An 18256-nucleotide genomic window follows, 5' to 3' on the forward strand; every position below is an offset into this window, starting at 1 on the left:
ATGTTTAGGAAATACTAAGTCATTAATATAGACAATATGGATATCTAATGATAGATATTTCAAAGACCTTTGCAACGACGTACATAAGTTGGACCTACAATGGGTCAAATCAGAACAAAAATATATTTTAATCCGAATTTTTTTTTTCACCAAAAGTTTTTTTCGCTAAATATTCAAAAATTTGAAAAAAAAAAAAAAAAATCGAAAAAAATTAAAAATACAACTTTGGAAAACAAATATAAATATTGTTCACCTATAAATATTTAAAATTTTTATTTTGAAGTATAATTTGGTGAAGGGTATATAAGATTCGGCACAGCCGAATATAGCTCTCTTACTAGTTTTTACTCTTTTTATTATATTTATATAAACCGTCACATGAAACCTGAAGAATGTAAAAAATGTTTGCAAAATAAGGCCTTTAGGAATATGTACCTCTTTACTGCATATTTTTCCCGCTGGAATGGCTTCCACCGAAAGCACTTTTAGCCTATCCTGTCTGACGGTACTTATAAGTACCGCAATTTTTGGTGCCCTGTAACTCTCCTTGTATTTAAACAGGGTGATTTCAAAATTATTTCTTTAAATGACTAGATCATACTCAATATTATTTGCATATACTGCATTTTAATTGAAGCAGCTTACTGTGTAATCAGCCCAATCAGTACTGTATTGAAAAACAAGTAAGAAAGTATGGTCGGTCAAGCCCGACCATATATTACCCTACACCAAGTAAAAGGGCATATATTTTTGAGTGATTTTCGGAAGTGGGCCTTATATGGGAGCTATGACCAATTATGGACCGATCACCATGAAATTAGGTGATTTATGTCTATATTAAAGTTAACTATGTTGAATTTTTTTTGTATACCAACATTTTTAAGCGATTTATGCACGTTAAAGTGATTTTTGGAAGCGGGTCTATATGGGAGCTATGACTAATTATGGACCGATCGTAACAAAATTTGGTGACATGAATTTTGTAGATATAGAAATTATTTGGAGCGGAATTTGTGGAGATACATATATAAATTAAACATTTATGACCGATAAAGTCCAATTTCGGAAGAACATTTGTATGGGGGCTAGGTGAAATAATGTACCGATTTCAGCCAGTTTCAATAGGCTTCGTCCTTGGGCCGAAAAAATAATATGTACCAAATTTGATCGAAATGTCTTCAAAATTGCGACCTGTACTCTGCGCACAAGGTTTTAATTTACAGCCAGCCGACCAGCCAGCCAGCCAGACGGACGGACGGACATCGTTTAATCGACTCAGAAAATGATTCTAAGTCGATCGGTATATTTTAAGGTGGGTGTTAGACTAATATTTTTGGGCGTTACAAACATCTGCACAAACGCATTATATCCTCCCCACTATGGTGGTGTAGGGTACTAACTAGTTTAATATTAAATTTTGGTTCATAACTATTAAACTAAATGAAACTTAGCAAGAGTATAAATAGAAGAAAGTCTTTTTTTTTAGAATTGGAAAAAATATTGTGTTATTGAGCTATAGGCCGTTGTCCGCTTTGAGCTGGATTATCCCAAAATTTAGTCAATATACAAATTTTAAAATTATTTTTTTTTGTTTTCTTTATACACAGAAAAAAGTTTCAACATAAATATTATGATTTCATTTCATTGATTTCAATTCATAACATTTATAAATAATTTCTTAAATATTAAGATTTTGTTCATATTTTGTGTTTTCAAATTAAATCTAGAAGGCTTGAAAAATATAATTTCAATTTCATTTATACCCAGCAAAAAAAGTGAGGAAGAAGATGCAGAATTTTCACAACAAATAGCATGCTTGATGTACTTCCAATTTTGGTGAAAAAGCTATGAATTTTACATTAGCTTGTCATTGGAGGGATGTTGTTCATTTTTGACAACTTTTTACTTAATGCTTTCGATGCGATTAAATTTCGATTTTAAGGTGTTATTTTAATGTAGGTAGTGGATACCTATATTTTTTGGCATCTTGGATGGAAATATAAATAATAGAAAAAAAGTGATGTAATTGAGCATTTATGAATTGATTTTAATGTAGTTATAAAATTTATGAAACAATGGTTGATTAATTTTAATGATTAAAAAATGTAAAAATTGTTTGTATACCAATTTTTACAGGTTTTAATAAATTTTATAAAATTCAAAAAATGTAGGAAACAATTACATCAACGAAATATTTATAATTCAGTGTCAAATACCCATATTTAAAATCACATCTTCAGAGGTAGAAAAGATTCATTTGCAACTTTAGATGTGATTAAAATGTCATATGTAAAGATGCACTTCCATTATTTTTTGCTGGGTATTTGTATGTTGTTGAAAAATGTTTGAAATTTTCCTTGAACATTTTTTTATTTATTTTTATGATTTTCAGCTATAAAATGAGCCAATATGCGCGAAAATGATTAATTTTTTTTAATGGGATGATATGCTTAATGTTTATTTATATTTTATTATGTTTTTTATTATGTTGTTTTTAATTTTCAGATATTGTTGATTCATCTTAAAATATTAGGCAATATATGGCTATTATGCAAATAGTTTTGAATTAATTCATTAGATAATGCAATTATAATGCAATTTATTATAAAATATTATTAAATTTATGCAAAAAAAGCAAAAATATCCGTCATGAACAATTTTATAATATTTATGAACATGTTCTTATTCTGAATGAAAAAAGTTTGGGAAAAAAAAGTCAAGTTCGATTAATAATATTTATTACAAAATTCATTCCAATTATGAATTTCTTTTTTCTGTGTATAAATAAATATTTTTATACTCTTCACCATGAGTGGTAAGTGTATATATAAGTTTGTCATTCCGTTTGAAATTTCTACATTTTTCATTTGCGACCCCATAAAGTTATATGAGGAGCTGCAGAACAAATGGTACTTTTTTGCACATTTAAAAATTTTAGAAAATGAATTTTTTCTAGAAGATTTCAACTCAAATATTATAAAAAAAACCAAAAAACCAATTTGTAAAAAAAAATCGAAAAAGTACTTTTTGTTCTGCGGCTCCTCATATATTCTGGATTGTTATAGATAGCCAAGTCGATATAACCATGTCCGTCTGTATGTTGAAATCAACTTTCCGTACCACCAAATAACTTACATACATGATTCATACATCAATATATCGGAAATTATATATATAAAAAGAAAAAGCGGGATAACCTCGATCTTTATTGTTGGTTAGTTTACGTGGTAGTTCATTGCGTGCGAACAACCATGTACAGTCGAAGGGACCTCGTTTTGACAAGACCAGCTCTTGTAAAAATAACTTAAAATATTGACAGTTACTGTCAATCGATTTATTTTGTAGTTGCGCGTTAAATTCTAACATGTATTACAAAAAATATTTCAAGTATTGAAATCAGGAAAAGAATCCAAAAGTAAAAAAGTTGCCTTATTAAACGTGGAAATACTACATAAATATACTTATGTGCTCAAGTTTCATACCACAACAGATTTTCAAATTTATTAATTTATTTATCTAACGTTCCATTCACCTGAAACTGTGCTGCAATTGCACAATTTGAATTTAATAAAGTTTCAAGCATCAGTGTCAATAACTTCAAATGAGCTAAAACGTTGTATTGCTAAACATTTTTAAACTTGTAGTTGTATTTATTCAGCCGCTTTATTCTGCCATCATAATATATTTTAAGTTTTCAGCAGCCAAACAAGAGAATAAATAAATAATACTGAACACCAGCAGCAGAGTACAAGTAATTTTCTTAATAGACCTGACTAAAGAAAAACTCGGTCAAAGACAACCACAGCTTACTTGTATGTCATAAAATATACAAACTTGTATGTACATAAATATTTAGCTACAAGTAAATAACAATTTGTTTTCATTTATGGAAAAACTATTAAAAGACCCACAAATTTGTATATACGATTTAAAACTGTAAAAGATAAAGCTTTTGTAAACAAGAAAAGCTTTTAAAACCGTTAGTTAAGGCATGTTCTGTATACAGCTGCTCCATCATTTGTAAAAACAAAACAGAAATACAAGAATCGCAAATGTAATTTGCAACATAAAATAAATATTTAACATTTACCTTGACTGGAGTTTAGAGCGTCAGGCAACTCATGTTAGTTATTACAATACAACTCGCAATTATTTCGAAAGAATGAAGTTTTTGGGGGCTTTTCAAGCATGTTCAGTGCAGCTTGAATGTCATTTATTTTGACATGTTTTGTTTGGTGAATGAATGAATGATTAATTTCTTGAGCGATTAGAACACAATTAGTAAAAACTTACCGACTGACCATTTAGTTGTTGGCATTGTTTCTAAAGAATTCAATGTTGTTTTAAAAAATTACTTGAAAGGGGGAGCTTCTTATAGAAGTTTAAAACAATATAATTTATAGCTTGAAATTAATTTTAAATATAGTTTTAAAAAGATATCCGTTCATTATTTTATTACAAAAATGCTACTACCTCTACCTCTATATTAAATATTAAAATAGCAGCCTTATTTCTAATAAAACAAAAATTCCGAACGGCAAGTTTTTAACTTTAAAGGCCCAACTATAATATGTATAAGCTAGCTTAAGGTAATGTCAAAACCGAAATGCTTAAGAAAATCCGAAGAAACTTTTAGGTGGCTATAATGTACTTACGTGCATTCAAAACAATTTATCTCCATTTGCACATTTATGTGCAACATGCAATTAAAAAAATACGTATTTCTTATTATTTTATCTAAATAAATTAATTTCCTTCATCCTTTTCATTTAGTTTTCTATTTTCTTTGTATAAATAAACAAACAGCTGATTCCGTACGGAATGTGCGACCAGCTTCGCACTTTGCTTAAGCAAATAAAATTTGACGAAACTTAACGAAACTCTCTTAAGTACATTATAGTTTGTCACATACATTTTATATGTATTCGCACAGTTGCTTAAGCTGACTTAAGCTAGTGTATGCATATTATAGTTGGCCCTTAAGTTTTAAATTTGTAAAAATCGTTTGGAAAATGGCAGACTTACGGTAGCTTAAAGTCATGATGCTCCCCAACTAAAGCCAAATACTGTCAGCTATGTTTAAAAAACAGGCAAGATTGCTATATTCGGATGTGCCGAATCTTATATACTTGTCACTAATTTCTGGTGAAAATTTTACATTTATCACAGTCATTTGGGGGCTGATTTTCTCTAATTTAAATGGAAATATAAGTTGGACTCTACCAACAATCGAGTATGTAAATTATTTGGGGGCTTCAGCAAGCTGATTTCAACATAGAGACGGACATGGTGATTTGATACGAAGAAGAAGAAGTTAGTGAAATACAAACTAAACTGTGTGCATGCTTGAATCAATTACCTTTCTGCAAACCATAAGTAAAGGGCGTTTTTTAAGGTCGAAATTGTAAATTTTAATCAAGACTTTAGTTATTCGAAAGATGGCATTAACATTTGAAAATTATTTCGGGCATATGGCCTCGGCTGTTCTTGACGAAGCGCATTCTGGACTTTGGGCAACTTTTTCCAGCATTGCAGGTCGTATGTCACGAATAACACGAACAATATTGGCCATCAAGGCGTCAATTGTTGCTGGTTTATCAGCATAAACCCGTGACTTCACGTGACCCCACAGGAAATAATCGAGAGGTGTCATGTCTCACGATCTTGGTGGCCAATTGAAAGGTACATTTCTCGAAATCATGTTATAGCCAAATTTGTATTTCAATAAATCGATGGTTGCGGTCACCTTATGGCAAGTAGCGCTATCCTGTTGAAACCACATCTCGTCCGGATCAATTTCATCCATTTCAAACAAGTAAGAGAGCTATATTCGGCTGTGCCGAATCTTTTATATCCTTTATCAAATTATACTTCAAAATAATTTTTTTTTTTATTTTTGTTGGGAAAAAATTTTTCGATTTGTTTTTTTTAATTTTTTATTTAAATTTTTTTTTTTTTTTTTAATTTTAAATTTTTTTTTGTTTTTTAAATTTTTTTTAGTATTTGACGAAAAAAAAAAATTGGGTTAAAAAATATTTTTTCCAATTTTGCTCCATTGTTGGTCCTTACTGTGGTTTTATATACGTCGTTGCAAAGGTCTTTGAAATATCTATCATTAGATATCCATATTGTCTATATTAATGACTTAGTAATCCAGATTTAGGTCAAAAATAGGTCCAAAATCGATGTTGTCCTGGTGTTTTCCTTATATCTCAGCCATTTGTGGACCGATTTTCGTGATTTTAAATAGCAACCGAGCCGGAAGAATTCCGGAGATATTGATGTATTCATGTATCGTGTATGTAAGTTATTTGGGGGCTTCGGAAAGTTGATTTCAACGGACAGACAGACGGACCTGGCTTCATCGACTCCGCTATCTATAAGGATCCAGAATATATATACTTTATAGGGACGGAATGACAAACTAATATATGCCCTTCTCACGAAGGTGAAGGGTATTAAAATCATTGATCATGGTGCGGTAACGGTCTCCATTCAGCTCAATTATGATTAAAAAATCCGCGGGAGTTTTTTTTCCTTTTCCTATTTTCAACATTGAATTTGAATAGGAAAAATGTTTAAAGGAAAAAGGGAAGACATTTTTTTTGAAGAAATAGGGTCCGATAATGCCACCAACGTGTAAGCCTCATCAAATGGTGCATAATTCTGGATGTAATGGAGTCTGTAGGGTCTGTTGTAGATTGGTCGCACTCCATATGCAGCCTCGTCGTTGAACTCAATTTTGCGATTAAACACCCTTTACGTACTCGACCGCGTACAGGAGAGGGAGTTAATGTCAAGTAGCTCATAAATATTATGTAAAGCACTGACATATACACTAGAGTTATACTCCATGTAAATAGTAAAAAGATCACACGGAGAGAATTATCATATTTCAAAATGTGATTATCTTAGCGGGCATCACAGTGAACTGGAACATCATGGATACAGGATCTTTTGACATACATCCGAGTCATTTATGTCACATGATCCTGATTAAGCGAATTGTCAATGGATTGTCTCATTATAGCAAACTTCAATATACTAGTCCTACAATTGAATAAATACGAATTGGAAATGTTATTTTTAAGATAAGAATAGTTAGTGTTTTATATATGGGGCATTTCATGTCAAGTGAACCAACTTTTGAAATCGATGTCTTCCGATTAGATAGTAACTCAGACACAATTTTTCAACAAGATCGGTCGAGAACTCTTTGAGTTAGAGGGGGCAAAATTTTACATTCTGGCCAAGCAGGTGTTTTTTCTTAACCATGTTACTTATTACCTACTGTTCTTAGCAAAATGTGTCCCAAATAGTTTAGATAGCTCTTTCTTCAATCTATCTAAAAAAATATTTAAAAAACAAAAAATATCACTAGTTTACAAATCAAACATTTTTGTTTGCTCATGGAATGAAACTTATATTTTTGAGAAGATCTAGGGACGCTAATCAATTGACCATTTTTTGTTTCCCACCTATACGTCAAAATTTTGAGATATATGGATTTTTATTTTTTTTATTTTATTTTTATTTTTACCGAATTGTGGTAATTAAGTACTTCCATCGTTTTTGTGTACTCAACACTCTGGCGAAGCTACTAGATACTTTCAGAGTTGTATTTTTTTGACAAATTCCAAAAAAAATTAACGGAACAAAAATAAATACTGTTTAAAAGTACATATTTCCTGTATATAAACGTTAATAAATCGCTATTAAATACAAAACTCTAAAGCAAAAACTATTTTAAAATGTCTTATAGAAAGTGTAAAATAAACCCTGACAATTTTTGTTTTATTTGCGGAAAAATAATTCAGTCAAATCGAGGTTTTCCTATAACACAAACACTGCAAACTACTTATTTACATTAAAAAATTTCGTAAAAGCTTTAGATAAGACAAAACCAGCATTTCAATATTTATGCAGCGTGTTCCCGAGTCTTTCTTAGGAAAAATTAAAAGAAGAGATATTTGTGGGTCCTCAAATAAGAAAAATTTTGGGTGATACCAAATTTGAATGTCTATTAACCGATGTTGAAAAAGCAGTATGTAATTCTTTTTAACTTGTTGTTCAAGAATTTTTGGGGAATAAGAAAATTCAAAATTGCAGAGATATTGTTGCGAATTTTATACACAATTTTGTACTGATGGGTGTAAATATGTCCCTCGAATTTCACTTTTTACATTCTTATGTGAATTTTTCCCCGGAAAGCCTCGGACACATGAGTGACGAACATGGAGAGCGTTTCCATCAAGATTTGAAGTTTATCGAGGGGAATTATCAAGGTTTTTGGGATCAGAATATGCTAGGAGACTACTGTTGGATTGTCGTAAGGGAGACAAATGAAAATAATTATAAAAAGAGGACTAAAACACTTCACTTTTAATTTGTTTGTTCTAATTTAATGTACATTTCTATATGTTTCGTTTTTAATAAATATCTGAAAAGTTTGACGTCCAGGATTTTTTAAAATATTTTTTCCGAAGTTAGAAGACCTAAATACTCAAATCCCCATATGTTTCAATTCATGAGCAAAAACCTTGTAAACTAGTGTATTTAAAAAAAATTTAATATTTTTTTACCGAAATCAAAAACCTTTTTAACTTTTTTTTAAATGGGACCTTTTTGTCTTAAAATAAAGCTTATATATTATCCTTGAAGACCTATTTGGTCGCTTAGTGGGATGCGAGTGAGATATCTATCAAAATAAATGTCCCATATAGAATCGATCTAGAATATGTGCTTAATTGATAAACAATTCCTATAATACGTTCCCCAAAAAGGATCAATATAAAGCAATGAGTTCGTTAAAAGTGGATTGTGCTAGCCAAATACAAATGAGAGGCATTTCAAAGACCTTTCCAACAATATAACGTCACAGTAGGTCCGATAAAATTTGTTTCGGGTTTTGAACAACTAACTAACCCAAAAAGAGCAAAGTTGTTAGTTTAATATGTTTTATCTTGACCGCTCTGCAATTAAGGATGAATGTAGTCGTATTTCAGTTTGCTTTTAAAAATCCCAAGTGAGGCCTGCAGACCTATGGGGCTTAAAAGATGTCATCGCCAAACCCTATTTTTCCATAATTTTCTTAAAAAGATGTCATGGCAACTATTTTAAAATTTCGCTATAAATTTCTTTTTACTTGTTATTCCAAATTCTAAGAAATTGTTCAGTTGAAAAACTATTTGCTAGTCTGTAGGGGTTTGACGTAATAAAAAAACTAATGTTTTTAACCGTAAATAATTGATGTAATGTTTACAGCAGCTAACCTCACGCTATCAAATGTAGCACACTTGGAAAATTAATTTTTGATTCAAAATTTTAATCGATTGTTTTTTTTACAAAGCATCTTGTCATAAATCACCGTAGTTATTTACTTAATCATCCTGTTTAATTACATATTTATTTGTATTTTTTAATTGTTTATTTCTCGATTGACTTTGTTGTTTTAAAGTTTATACTTTTAATTGAAACCTCACCTCAATGAATTGCTTAATTCACAACAATCTGTATCGTGTATCTTGTATTAAATACACTTTATGTTTATTTGTTTGTGAACACCCAGTGTAAATTGTATTAATCGGGGTTGTCGTGATTCTATGACAACACCGAATGTATTTTGTATTTTAAACGTCAAAACTCAAATAAGAAAAACAATATTCAGAAGAATACTGCTTTTCTAGAAATAAAATTAAAAATAGACTTGACTAACTCCAATTGATATATTTTGGGTAATTTCACACGTATGTGCTATTTGTAGTGCTAAGAGAAAACAATTGGTTACTTTATTCATGCGAGGTAATCTTGCGTAATGATAATTGTCATTTAAATGTCTCTCAGTAATCTAGAGTGTAGTCACTTTAAACGTTTATGTTGTACTGCAGTTCTTTGTGAGTAATTCGTACAAAATATATATATCTATATTTATTCCCGTCGTTCCAAGTTGGAGCATAGGGCCACAATTCGTACAAACTGATTTTATACAAATTGTATTGATATAATTCTCATACTGTTTATATTCTTTTTATTTAAGTAAACTGACAGCTCATGTAACCCAGTGTAAAGTCAATTGTCACTTTAGTGTTTCTAAGTAACCTATAGTGTAGTCACTTTAAAAGTTTCATTTGTACTACACTGTAAAAAGTTGTTAATTTACCCACCAGAAGTAATCTATTGGAGAGTTGTTGGAGGAAGGTTTGATGAGAAGCAATCGGTTATTGGACTGTCTATTTTAACGACTATTTGAGGTCACCCGCATCAAGTTAGCATCAAGTAACCAGTTAGGTAGGCGCTACGAACAATGTCCCCAATGAACAAAATCCCCATACCGCAAATGACTTAAAACCCAAAAGTACTAAATGAAATAAATCCCCAACAAAATAAAAAAGACCGACTTCGCATACTAATTTCTCATCTTGGGTTTTCTGGTCGAAGCCGGTTTCTGATACACCTCAAGGAGAGAACCTTTGCGCCCCGGCCGAAGGCCTGTAATGCAAAACAACTTTTCTGAGCGAAGCCAGTTTTTGATACACCCAGAGTAATTTCATTATGAATTAAATCCCCAATTTTAGAAATGAAATAAATCCCCAAAAAATGAACTAAGTCACTAAATTTCGTTGTTGGTTTTTTATATATAAAATTTTGGGGCCTTAATTCATTTGCGGTTTGGGGACTTTGTTTGTAGAGCCGTTACGTAGCTAGTAAGATATCTGACTCTAACCGTTACTTGAATTCAATACTTTGACTATTTTGGACCTGCTATCAGACAGTCTCATTGTAATCCAAAAGGGTCAATTGACCCCCTGCTTAGGACATGCACGTGTTAAAGTAACTAGTCACGTAGGTCAGATAAAATCACTAGTTCTAGACAGTCTCTTAGAACTGCTGGGTATTGTATTTGAATACAATAATACATGGATAAAAGGGGTTATGTGAATTGAACAAATGATTAAAGTTTGATGTTAACAACTTATTTTGTTGTATTTGTGTTTTGTTGTAATTTTGTATTTGATTAAAAACTTACAATTATAATTGATAATTATTACGTCAATTCATGCTAAAAGTGCACTGTGGGTAGTGGTTTATAATAAAGGCCCATTGTTGAAATAATTACATACCTAAAAAGGAATTTTTTTATTTAATTTGTTTACAAATTATTTAGATAAAATAAATATGTATGTTGTAGTAAATGATACAAATTCATGGGTATTCCCTGGATAAATTGTAGTTAGCATTTAAAATCTGATTGTCATCTACATACATTTTTGTTTTTATGTTTTACTCAAGGTTGGCTATCGTTTCGAACGGTAACGCTAAATTGGATTATTTCGGTAACGATATTTTATTGATTGCGGCCGGGGGTCCCCAAATTAGGACACCTAGGGTATGTTCAATTTTTAAAATGATCCAACTTCTTCGTTTGTGTTCCGATTTAAAAAAATTACAAATATAGAATCACCTTGTCGTACCTATCAATTATCTCTTACAACTTAGGAGATATTAGGAGATTTGAAAATTAAATGTTCAACAATATTACCCACCCTACTGCAGCGGGTCCCGATTTTGTACATTTATCTTTTATTGGACTAACAACAAATGTATATGTCAAACAAAAATTGGATTGTTTAATAATAGTGGCTAGCTCCAAAGTTATATGCAATTGAATTTAAAAATTTATAAAAATGCGATTTTTTGCTAGTTTTTGCGAAAAAAAGTACTTTATTTTCTTTTTAAGTTATCTAAAAAATTTCTAAGAAGATGTACTAAGAATTTATACTTTTTAAAAATTACACTAAATATAATCATAAATAAAATGACAAAAAAAAATTAAAGCTATTGATACCGAGGGGACCAGTTCCATCCAAAAAAAACACTTATTTTGTTTATGTAAAATTCAACTTTAGGGCAAAAATTTTCAAATCGCACAGTCGATATCAAAATATAGTAACTATAGCATCCAAAACCGAAAACCGGTCAACCGGTTTTTTCATCTTTGTAAACTCCACCGGTTTCGGTTTTTTTTAACTTTTCGGTTTTTTGACAAACCGGTTTTTGTAAAACGGTTAACCGGTTTTAATGAAATATATTTTCTAAAGCTCATTCAAACATATTGTTACGAAATTGTACTTGAATTCAAATATAAGGATTTTAACGGCTGATTTAAAAGTAGCCTAATGCTTTCAAATAACAGTGCTGTAATAGCAAACTGTAACATATCTGTGGGCATTATTAACATTGAATAAAAGCTTTCAGTTGACAATTGATCGTAAGTTGGCAACGCTGTCTGCTGCGAATTCGAATATTCAGTTAAAGAACATTGTAGAAAGTACACCACAGATGGCGTATGAATTAGAAACCTCTAGACAGTTAAAGAAAAAGCTAGAGTGCAGATGGCAGTGTTATAAATAGTGGCAGAGGTTGCAGTCTTTAGTGAGTTTATCAGATACGCTATTCGAATAAATATCAACTGTGTGCCTTTAAGTGTGCTGTATTTTTCAAGTGAATTCGTGTACATTATAAAGTGTCTGTATTTCTGAGAATTTATAAACGTGTGAGTGACTATTTAATTCTCTGGTTGTTGTACATTTTAAATAAATAAAGAGTTGTTACAATTTTTAAACTACTAAACAGCTTTTATTTGCAATCAAAAGTATCCGGTTTATTTAAAGGAAATAACCAACGTTTTGAAAAGGTTAAAACGTAACAATATTTATGAAAAACTTTGATACCATTTTTAAAAATATTGATTTATTTTATAAAAAATTGTAGCATTTGACAAAAGATATAAAATAATTGCATAAAGAATTCAAAAATGCTAAATTTCCATTAAATAAAAATTTAATATAAACCGGTTAAACGGTTTTTTTAAAAGACAATAATCGAAACCGGTTTTTTCAAAAACACAATTTTTCGGTTAAACCGGATTTTTAAATTTGCCGATTTTTTGGACAATCTAATAGTATCCCATTTTAGATGGCCAAATATGTTCTTAATTATCTTGTAAAGGGTTCCGATAACTCCGCTCCTGGTATGGATATTATAGCCAAAAAACTAAAAAACCCATTTTTTTGATTTGCGGGATTAATAATTACAATTTTCAAAACTTTTATTTTATTTTTCGATTATATAACTGTAAAATTTCATTAAAAAATATTCATAAATAAAATTTTAATTTCAATTTTGAAAAATTTGTATCTTTGCAAAATATGATAAAAAAAGCATTTTTTTTTTTCATATTTTCCAAAAAAGTATTCCATGAATTTTGTAATTGTCAAAAGTTATATATATTTTTGGAAAATAGACAAAATTCCCTATCCATTGATATATAACATATCTACATTGTTTTTTACGCGGCAATTTTTTATTTTAAACCAAGAAATAGGATCGTTTTAAAAATTGAACATATCGGAGGTGTCCTACTTTGGGCAGCACTGGCCGCACCCCTGGCAGGCCCATGCGAAACATAAACTCAACAACACTTCTTCTTTGCACATGTCAAATTTCTTTCAAATCAGACTAAGGGATTATAAGTTACAGATTTATTTCTCTCTTTTTTATACCCTTCATCTTCGTGAGAAGTTTGTCATTCCCTTTGTAATTTCCACAATATAATTTTCCGACCCTATAAAGTATATATATTCTTGATCCTTATAGATAGCGAAGTCTATCTGACTGTTGAAATCAACTTTCCGAAGCACCCAAATAACTTACATACACGATTCATACATCAATATCTCCGGAATTCTTCCAGCTCGATTGCTATTTAAAATCGATCCACAAATGGCTGAGATATAAGGAAAAAACCAGGACAACCTCGATTTTTGACCTATATCTGGATTACTAAGTCATTAATATAGGCAATATGGACCTTTGCAACGACGTATATAAGACCATAGTAAGTTGGACCTACAGTGGGTCAAAATCAAAATATTTTTTAAACCGAATTTTCTTTCACAAAAAGTTTTTTTTCGCTAAACATTAAAAAAAAAAATTTAAAAAAAATGACTAAAATGCAAAATTGTAAGTTTTTTCTTTAAATCATGACTCCTTAATTAAAACGTTTTTAAGTCGTTTTACGTTTCAATATAAAGTTGTTCAATATCTATAAAAACCTGAAATTGTCTCTTATAAAAATTCTTTTAAAATCTAAAGCGTTTTCTTAAACTTTATTTTTTTTTCTAAAATATAAAAAAAAACATCTTAGTCCCTTTTGTATCTCCTCCATATTGCAAGAATTTTATTTGTTTTAACCATAAACAACGAAATTCTCTTAAGTGATTTTTTGTATTCATCCAGGAATAATAAAGTAGTCAACATTTCTTAAGTACGAGTAGCGTGGACAAACTATTTTTAATTTTTTTTTATTTGGCAGAAATACGCATAAAATCTTTTACGTGAAATTTATATTAAATTTTCGATACATGTACTCGTACTAGTCATAAAATTTCTAGTTCTTTAAACGTTTTTAATGAAATAATTGCGGTGATTTTTTCCAAACATGTTGGTGAATTAATTGAAATTTAATTCTTATAGCTTCAATTTCAACTGAAATTCTCAAGTATGTAGTTTTTTTTTAGAAGATTTTACAACATGTACATGTGAAATTATGATTAATTTGTGTGATAAAATACTAAAATGAAATAATTTTGCACATGTAATACAAAATTTCACTAATTCAGGTTGGCGTCTTTTCTAGGCATGATTGAAAAACGAATACTTTGAATGATAATGTATTAAAATTAAATATTTACAGTAGTGTTTATTTGCTTTGACTTAACTGTTATAGCCTCTTATAATATGCTTGATTAAATCTATGAGTTTAGTTATAAATACTTCTGGACTTTCGAATCCAACAGATCAACAGTTAATGCTATTTTTATTTAATGTCCATGATGTAAAAATGTGACACTTTTAATTTAGTCTATATGTTGGTTGCTAGGCAAGATAAAGAGTTTAATAAAAAAAGTAAGAGCAATGAATAATTGGCTTAAATTTATTTGAGCTATTAATGCATGATTTTAAAAAAGATATCCAAAATTTAATGCTTATTGATCAACCTGTTAGATGTTATATGTATGTAAAAGTTAGATTTTATTGAGCTTTCAAGAAGCTATAAAAATATAAATGCTTAAACACGTGAAGCAATTATAGTCTGATGGCTTTTTTGAATTTCAATTATGCAATAATTGAATACTATATTCAGCTGTGCCGAATCATAAATACCGCCCACCTAAATATAATTCGGGTATTCACACGGTCTGCTATTAGTCATATTGTCATAATATATTATAATAGTTGTTTTAAATAAAAGAAGTATTATTTTATGACAAAACAATAAACATAGTTCAAATAGTGTTATTAGTTTAGAACTTTTTTGTTTGAAACACAACAAAAATTTGTTTAAACTATCATAATATATTAGGATATTATGACCAAATAGTAGACCGTGTGAATACCCCAAATGTGAACTATAGAAACTACATTGGTATAAATACTAAAATATCCATATTCTGTTTTTGCTATTGCGGCTGTATTTTATATTTTGTTAGAAAGACTGGTCTATGACAAAAACCAATTTGGAGTCTGTGCCTTTTTGAAAGAAACATAAGTTTTTGCATAAAAAATATTCTATTTTCCAGTATAGTTTCCTTTGAGCTCAATGCACTTTGTCCAACGTTTCTCCAATTTTTTTATCCAAAAAATAAAATTTTTCGAGGTCATCAATCGTTGGAGTCAAATCTTTTTCCGCCGAGCTATTTCTTTGCAACCAAGAAATGTTCGGATGAGGGATCAATTCGTAGCCTAATTCATGTGTGCACCCGATTGTTAGTAAACGCGGTAGACATCTTGCGGAAAGTTTTATAATACCCAAGTGATCATTCAAAATTGAAATCACTGAGCCATGTGAGATGCCTATGGCTTCCCCAGTCTCTAGCACTTTCAATCTCCAATCGGCCAACCCCATATCGTGATTTTTTCAATTGTTTCGGGTGTTGAGACCTCAACTGGGTGTCCAGAACGTTCGTCATCTTCCGCGCTTGTACGGCCACAACGAAATTCCGTAAACCACTTATTTACCATTGAAAGTGTTGGTGCAGAGTTCCCATAGTATTTATCGTGCTTAGCCTTTATTTGACAGATGTTTTTTTTCCCCAAAAAATATTGCTTAATTCACTATTTTCCAATTTCTCCTCAAGTCACGCAGTAGTCTGTTATTAATGGCTGTCAAACACAAAATAAATGACGCAGCTTATTTAAATTTTGACAGGAGTCAACTGACAGATGCCTGTTGACAGAAGAAGTGTTTTCCTTTCAGTTAAGATCTGGGAAATTCAAAAAGTCGCGGACTTACTGACCTATCCTCATATATTTTGGCTTGATTTTTCCGAAGAACATGCTATTTTTCTTACGGCTATATCTCGGAAACCAATTGGAATGTCGCACAGTGTGGCAGAATGAAAATTTTTGGAAATAAATCTGAAATTTCTAAACGGCTGGTCCGATCATAATACAATTTGACGAGGACGTATCCATGCAGTTTAAGTTATAAAAATGGGCTCTACGAATGTTTCATGGACAGCGTTATGGTGGCTGAAAGTAGGAATCCTTCGACATGTAACATTTTGAAACACGTACCATTTTTCAAAGATTTTTATATTTTTGAAAAGCGCTCGGTTATTTCGTGAAAAGACATGCTTGCGTGTGCTATTTATCTCTTATGATTTCCAAGTTACAGGCATTTGAAAATTTAAACTTAAACATTTTGCCATACCTTGATACATATTTTTAAATATAGGGAGTACTTTTGGACCAAATGGACTCTAATACTATTTGTTAGTAAGGCAACTAAATTACCATTAACATACAAAAGATTTCAGAGCAATATAAATTATGAATCCAAAAATAAATGATTTTGCTGTTTTTTGGTCGAAAAGGCGAAAATCTTTTTTTAATAAAAAAAGCTTTCTTTAGGAACATATAACAATTTTACGTTTTTCTGTAAGTTATCTTTATGCAGAAGATTTTGTTATAAAAAACATGTCCTATTTTTCGAATATGTCAGCCCAACGCCCTTCAGAATTTGACATATTTTTTATCAAAAAATATGAAAAAGAATCTAATTGAGATATTGATTAGAAATTTATTTTGTAAGACCAAAAAAAAATTTGTTCGGAATTAATGTGGATCAAATTGTTCCTAATATTTGCAATATTATTAAAATTTTATACAAATTTTAGTTTTAGAAACTCAATTAATATGTAATAAAATCTTAAATTTGTCATTCTAAATAACAAAGCCTAAAAAACTTGTCAAAAGGTCAAAGGGAAAATTACAAAAATGGTGTTTTTTACAATTTGGTCCCATTGGGTCCACATTTCCTTCGGAGCTAGGAAAATACTTTGGGGATAAATAGGGAACACATCAAGGATTCCAAAGCTGTCTTCCGTTTTCTGATACTAGCTTTGGGATTTTGTAAGATGTGACCCAAAGTTGAAATTTTGATAAAAAATAGGTCAAATTCTGAAGGGCATAGGGGCGACATATTTGAAAAATATAACATGTTTTTTATACTAAAATCTTCTCCGTAAAGATAACTTACAGAAGAACATAAAATTGTTATATGTTTTTAAAGAAAGTTTTTTTTTTTTAATAAAAAAGAGTTGAGACACCTTTCTATAATTATACACAGCTGACATCCGGGTCCTTACAAAATTCTAAGACGATCTAACTATGTACGTTGAAGGCACAACAGGCCCTACAATGGGTATAAAATGTTTCCCAAATAGTCTTTGGTCATCATACACATTTTGTTCCCGATAACATTTAAACCTTGACCCTATACTCTTTGCTCAAAATTGCCCAAGCAGTTTGTAATGCATTAAAATAGCACGTTGTCTCTTTTGGCCAGATCGGTCAATTAGCTCAAAATATTCAAATAAATGTTTGGAATGTAATAAATTTATTTGTAGGAATCATTCCGAGATGCGCCATGAGTGTAAAAAACATAATCAGAAATTATGTTATTTGAATATAATTTCTGAAGTACAGGTTAAGGGTTAAATGCATGAATCTATATGTTGAGCCATTTATCTGGTTTCTATAAAAATGCACAAAAATCACTGCTCGTGTTATATTGGTGGTGGGAATACAAGATTCGGCATAGCCGAATATAACACTCTTATCAATTCAATTTATTAATTTCACTTTTAATTTATGTTTATCTTATAACATTTTTACTTTCAAAAACAAGTTC

General features: G+C 30.3%; 1 protein-coding gene across 2 annotated transcripts in view; it reads left to right on the plus strand.

The window, feature by feature from the left end:
* Flo2 (flotillin-2) overlaps nucleotides 1–18256 on the plus strand; it is a 503689-nt gene that overhangs the window by 99651 nt on the left and 385782 nt on the right. The window lies entirely within an intron of this gene.

The sequence above is a fragment of the Calliphora vicina genome, chromosome 4 (genome assembly GCF_958450345.1).
Source record: "Calliphora vicina chromosome 4, idCalVici1.1, whole genome shotgun sequence".
NCBI classification, from domain to species: domain Eukaryota; kingdom Metazoa; phylum Arthropoda; class Insecta; order Diptera; family Calliphoridae; genus Calliphora; species Calliphora vicina.